Below are 7,082 nucleotides of genomic sequence, written 5' to 3'. Positions count from 1 at the left end.
TTGCCAACAAAGGGTATATAACAAAGTATTGAAATAAACTTTTGTTATTGATCAAATACTTATTTTCCACCATAATTTGCAAATAAATAAATAAAAATCCTACAATGTGATTTTCTGGATTTTCTTTTCTCATTTTGTCTGTCATAGTTGAAGTGTACCTATGATGAAAATTACAGGCCTCTCTTTTTTTTATTTTTTATTTTTTTTATTTTTTATTTTTTTTATTTTTTATTTCACCTTTATTTAACCAGGTAGGCTAGTTGAGAACAAGTTCTCATTTGCAACTGCGACCTGGCCAAGATAAAGCATAGCAGTGTGAGCATACAACAAAGAGTTACACATGGAGTAAACAATTAACAAGTCAATAACACAGTAGAAAACGAAGGGGGGGTCTATATACAATGTGTGCAAAAGGCATGAGGAGGTAGGCAAATAATTACAATTTTGCAGATTAACACTGGAGTGATAAAAGATCAGATGGTCATGTACAGGTAGAGATATTGGTGTGCAGAAGAGCAGAAAAGTAAATAAATAAAAACAGTACGGGGATGAGGTAGGTGAAAAGGGTGGGCTATTTACCAATAGACTATGTACAGCTGCAGCGATCGGTTAGCTGCTCAGATAGCTGATGTTTGAAGTTGGTGAGGGAGATAAAAGTCTCCAACTTCAGCGATTTTTGCAATTCGTTCCAGTCACAGGCAGCAGAGTACTGGAACGAAAGGCGGCCAAATGAGGTGTTGGCTTTAGGGATGATCAGTGAGATACACCTGCTGGAGCGCGTGCTACGGATGGGTGTTGCCATCGTGACCAGTGAGCTGAGATAAGGCGGAGCTTTACCTAGCATAGACTTGTAGATGACCTGGAGCCAGTGGGTCTGGCGACGAATATGTAGCGAGGGCCAGCCGACTAGAGCATACAAGTCGCAGTGGTGGGTAGTATAAGGTGCTTTAGTGACAAAACGGATGGCACTGTGATAGACTGCATCCAGTTTGCTGAGTAGAGTGTTGGAAGCCATTTTGTAGATGACATCGCCGAAGTCGAGGATCGGTAGGATAGTCAGTTTTACTAGGGTAAGCTTGGCGGCTTGAGTGAAGGAGGCTTTGTTGCGGAATAGAAAGCCGACTCTTGATTTGATTTTCGATTGGAGATGTTTGATATGAGTCTGGAAGGAGAGTTTGCAGTCTAGCCAGACACCTAGGTACTTATAGACGTCCACATATTCTAGGTCGGAACCATCCAGGGTGGTGATGCTAGTCGGGCATGCAGGTGCAGGCAGCGACCGGTTGAAAAGCATGCATTTGGTTTTACTAGCGTTTAAGAGCAGTTGGAGGCCACGGAAGGAGTGTTGTATGGCATTGAAGCTTGTTTGGAGGTTAGATAGCACAGTGTCCAAAGACGGGCCGAAAGTATATAGAATGGTGTCGTCTGCGTAGAGGTGGATCAGGGAATCGCCCGCAGCAAGAGCAACATCATTGATATACACAGAGAAAAGAGTCGGCCCGAGAATTGAACCCTGTGGCACCCCCATAGAGACTGCCAGAGGACCGGACAGCATGCCCTCCGATTTGACACACTGAACTCTGTCTGCAAAGTAATTGGTGAACCAGGCAAGGCAGTCATCCGAAAAACCGAGGCTACTGAGTCTGCCGATAAGAATATGGTGATTGACAGAGTCGAAAGCCTTGGCAAGGTCGATGAAGACGGCTGCACAGTACTGTCTTTTATCGATGGCGGTTATGATGTCGTTTAGTACCTTGAGTGTGGCTGAGGTGCACCCATGACCGGCTCGGAAACCAGATTGCACAGCGGAGAAGGTACGGTGGGATTCGAGATGGTCAGTGACCTGTTTGTTGACTTGGCTTTCGAAGACCTTAGATAGGCAGGGCAGGATGGATATAGGTCTGTAACAGTTTGGGTCCAGGGTGTCTCCCCCTTTGAAGAGGGGGATGACTGCGGCAGCTTTCCAATCCTTGGGGATCTCAGACGAGATGAAAGAGAGGTTGAACAGGCTGGTAATAGGGGTTGCGACAATGGTGGCAGATAGTTTCAGAAATAGAGGGTCCAGATTGTCAAGCCTTATCTTTTTAAGTGGGAGAACTTGCACCATTGGTGGCTGACTAAATACTTTTTTGCCCCACTGTATACAGGTAACTGCCAACATAAAGAGACAATGAGGGATACAACGTATATTGAATGCAGGTGCTTCCACACAGGTGTGGTTCCCGAGTTAATTAAGAAATTAACATCCCATCATGCTTAGGGTCATGTATAAAAATGCCCAGTTGCCAATTACGTTGGGGTTAGTGCTACCCGGAATCCTTGGGACGTCTCTACCCTAAACCCTAACCTGAACCCCTGCCCTGCCCTGCCCTTACCATAACCATTACCTAACCCCTACCCTAAACCCTAACCTTAACCCCTACCCTTACCATAACCCTTACCTAACCCTAACTCCTACCCTTACCATAACATAACCCTAACCCTAACCCCTACCCTAAACCCTAAACTTAACCCCTACCCTTACCATAACCCTTACCTAACCCTAACTCCTACCCTACCCTTACCATAACATAACCCTAACCCCTACCCTAAACCCTAAACTTAACCCCTACCCTTACCATAACCCTTACCTAACCCTAACTTCTACCCTACCCTTACCATAACATAACCATTACCTAACCCTAACTCCTACCCTACCCTTACCATAACATAACCCTTACCTAACCCCTACCCTAAACGTAACCCTTACCATAACCCTTGCCTAACCCTAACTCCTACCCTACCCTTACCTAACCCTAACTCCTACCCTACCCTTACCATAACATAACCCTTACCTAACCCCTACCCTAAACGTAACCCTTACCATAACCCTTACCTAACCCTAACCCCTACCCTAAACGTAACCCTTACCTAACCCTAACTCCTACCCTACCCTTACCATAACCCTTACCTAACCCTAACTCCTACCCTAAACGTAACCCTTACCATAACCCTTACCTAACCCCTACCCTAAACGTAACCCTTACCATAACCCTAACCTAAACCTAACCCCTACCCTAAAGGTAACCCTTACCTAACCCTAACCCCTACCCTAAACGTAACCCTTACCATAACCCTAACCTAACCCTAACTCCTTGTCACGCCCTGACCTTATATATCTCTGTTTTTCTATATATTTTGGTTAGGTCAGGGTGTGACTTGGGTGGGTACTCTAGTTTTTGTATGTCTAGGGTTTTTGTATGTCTATATTGGCCTGATATGGTTCCCAATCAGAGACAGCTGTTTATCATTGTCTCTGATTGGGGATCATATTTAGGTAGCCATTTAGTCTCATTTGTGTTGTGGGATCTTGTCTATGTATAGTTGCCTTAGTGCACATCAGTAGCGTCACGTTTCGTTTGGTTGTTTATTGTTTTGTTCAGTGACTTTCGATTTATTAAAATGATGTGGAACTCTACTCGCGCTGCGCCTTGGTCTAATCCTTACGACGAACGTGACACTCCTACCCTAAACCCTAAACTTAACCCCTACCCTTACCATAACCATAACCTTTACCTAACCCTAACTTTAATCAATATTAACATTACTTTGGCCACCATGGCTAGAAGGTAAAACAAGGGAAATGCTAGTGGGGACATTTCCCATGTCCCCATGAGGACAAAGGCTATTTTAAACTTAGGGTTTAGTGTTATTAGGGTAAGAATTAGGGTTCGAATTATGGTCAAATCAAATCAAATTTATTTATATAGCCCTTCGTACATCAGCTGATATCTCAAAGTGCTGTACAGAAACCCAGCCTAAAACCCCAAACAGCAAGCAATGCAGGTGGTCAGGGGTTAAGGTAAGGGTTAGGTTTAGGGTTACCGGTTAAGGTAAGGGTTAGGTTAAAAAATAGGATTGTGAATGGAAATCAACTTTAGTTCTCCACGAGGACAGAAGGACAAAACCTGTGTGTGTCGTCTGTGTCTGTGTGCGTGCATCACTTTCTTGTGAAAAAGAGGAACCGTGTGTAATGTCTGAGAAGTTAGCTGAGAATTGTTTCTCAGGAATCAAAACTTTCAAAAATGCCTGGCTATATTTCCTGCAATGTGAGCACATAGCTACAGCAGGATCCATGGTGCTTGTGTAAGCAGAATGGAACATGAGACTGGACTATTCTGATGAGCCACTAGGGAATAGTTCTATTCATATTCCTGATGGAGTGTGAGTGGTCAGAGTTAATTGAAAGGTGGAGTAGCTCAATGTTTAACAATTGACATAAAATCACTATATTTTATGCATTATTACTTGTTATAAGCTTATTATCAACTCATAACCAATGTCCATTGCTTGGGAATGTGCAGTATAATTCTGTGTGGGAAATGAACTACAAAGGAAAATGCATCTTGTTCAAATGACATAAATGGCATTTCTAAATGTCATTGTGCTTTGCTTTGCTGTGCATTACTCCCCACACCTCCCCTTTGCATTAAACGTCAAAATACCATTTTATAAGACAAAGTATTTTCCTGCTCACCTCACAAAGTATTGATTTGCGTCTTAAAGGAACTAAGGAGCCTCTTGAAGACTAGATGGTGCAATTCAATGGGTCTATAATGATTTTTTCCTGTCAGAAATACAACCCACTGGCCACACACTGGTTGAATCAACATTGTGTCCACGCCATTTCGTTGCACCAACTTGGAATAGACGTTGAATTGACATTTGTACCCAGTTGGAAGCCTTTATTGACTTAATATTCTGCTTTAATCTCCTTTATGCAAATATCCCATACAATCCCTTTAGATTGTCCTGAGCTGAAGCTTTTTATATGTTAATGCATCTGACTCATCTTTTTCCTCCTCTCTCTCTTCACTCTCTCTCTCTCTTCACTCTTTCTCTCCTCTCTCTCTTCACCCTCTCTCTCTTCACCCTCTCTCTCTTCACCCTCTCTCTCTTCACCCTCTCTCTCTTCACCCTCTCTCTTCACCCTCTCTCTCTTCACCCTCTCTCTCTTCACCCTCTCTCTCTTCACCCTCTCTCTCTTCACCCTCTCTCTCTTCACCCTCTCTCTCTTCACCCTCTCTCTTCACCCTCTCTCTCTTCACCCTCTCTCTCTCTCGCTCTCTATTTTCTTCCTCCCCTATGCATTGAACTATTCATCAGCGCTCTCTTTCTTTACATTGTTTTTATTAGTTGAAGCCTGAAGGTCCCCTTTGTGAGGGCAGATGTACACTGAACAGAAATAGAAACGCAACATGTAAAGTGTTGGTCCCATGTTTCATGAGCTGAAATAAAAGATCCCAGAAATGTTTAATTGACACAAAAAGCATATTTCTCTCAAATGTTGTGCACACATTTATTTATCTCTGTTAGTATTTCTCCTTTCCCAAGATAATCCATCCTCCTGGCAGGTGTGGCATATCAAGAAGCTGATTAAACAGCATGATCATTACACAGGTGCACCTTGTGATGGGGACAAAAGGCCACTCTAAAATGTGCAGTTTTGTCTCACAACACAATGCCACAGATGTCTCAAGTTTCGAGACAGCGTGCAATTGGCATGCTGACTGCAGGAATGTCCACCAGAGCTGTTGCCAGATAATTTAATGTTAACTTCTCTACCATAAGCTGCCTCCAACATTGTTTTAAAGAATTGGGCAGTACGTCTAACCGGCCTCACAACCGCAGACCACATGTAACCATGCCAGTCCAGAATCTCCACATCTGGCTTCTTTTCCTGCGAGATTGTCTGAGACCAGCCACCGGGACAGCTGATGAAACTGAGGAGTATTTCTGTCTGTAATAAAGCCCATTCTGATTGGCTGGGCCTGGCTCCCTAGTGGGTGGGCCTATGCCCTCCTATTCCCACGCATGGCTGCGCCCCTGCCCTTTCATATGAAGTCCATAGATAAGGGCCTAATGAAATGATTTAAAATGACTGATTTCCTTATATGAACTGTAACTGTAAAAGTGTTGTTTATGTTTTTGCTCAATATATAAATTCATGAGGTTTTCCTTCCTGTAATAATTGTAGAATAATCTTGTATTTTTAAGTGTAGTATATGGATATATTATAAAGAGTTATCTTACTGTTTTATCTTCTCTCTGTGAAGTCCTCAGCTCAACATTCCACTTCTTCAATCTTTACAATATAATAGGTGTTGGATTGTCATCTAGTGGACAATTACAGTATTGACTCTAATCGTTCCTAAATTGGTCACCATCTAGTGGACAGTTACAGTATTGACTTTAAGCTTCCCTCAATTGGTCACCATCTAGTGGACAGTTACAGTATTGATTCTAATTATCCCTCAGTTGGTCAGCCTAGGGGGATATGAAGCCATCACTAGGGGGATATGAAGCCATCACTAAGGGGATATTATTTTAATTTTTTTCACCTTTATTTAACCAGGTAGGCTAGTTGAGAAGTTCTCATTTGCAACTGCGACCTGGCCAAGATAAAGCATAGCAGTGTGAACAGACAACACAGAGTTACACATGGAGTAAACAATAAACAAGTCAATAACACAGTAGAAAAAAGAAAAAAAAGAGTCTATATACATTGTGTGCAAAAGGCATGAGGAGGTAGGCGAATAATCCATCACTAGGGGGATATGAAGCCATCACTAGGGGGATATGAAGCCATCACTAGGGGGATATGAAGCCATCACTAAGGGGATATGAAGCCATCACTAGGGGGATATGAAGCCATCACTAGGGGGATATGAAGCCATCACTAGGGGGATATGAAGCCATCACTAGGGGGATATGAAGCCATCACTAGGGGGATATGAAGCCATCACTAGGGGGATATGAAGCCATCACTAGGGAGATATGAAGCCATCACTAGGGAGATATGAAGCCATCACTAGGGGGATATGAAGCCATCACTAGGGGGATATGAAGCCATCACTAGGGGGATATGAAGCCATCACTAGGGGGATATGAAGCCATCACTAGGGGGATATGAAGCCATCACTAGAGGGATATGAAGCCATCACTAGGGGGATATTAAGCCATCACTAGGGGGATATTAAGCCATCACTTGTTGCTTCATTTGACCCTCTTCACAAGGGTGACTTCATTCACAAATAGTTCAT

Source organism: Oncorhynchus kisutch, unplaced genomic scaffold, assembly GCF_002021735.2.
Source record: "Oncorhynchus kisutch isolate 150728-3 unplaced genomic scaffold, Okis_V2 Okis02a-Okis13b_hom, whole genome shotgun sequence".
NCBI lineage: Eukaryota > Metazoa > Chordata > Actinopteri > Salmoniformes > Salmonidae > Oncorhynchus > Oncorhynchus kisutch.
Note: the sequence above shows the minus strand (reverse complement) of the source record.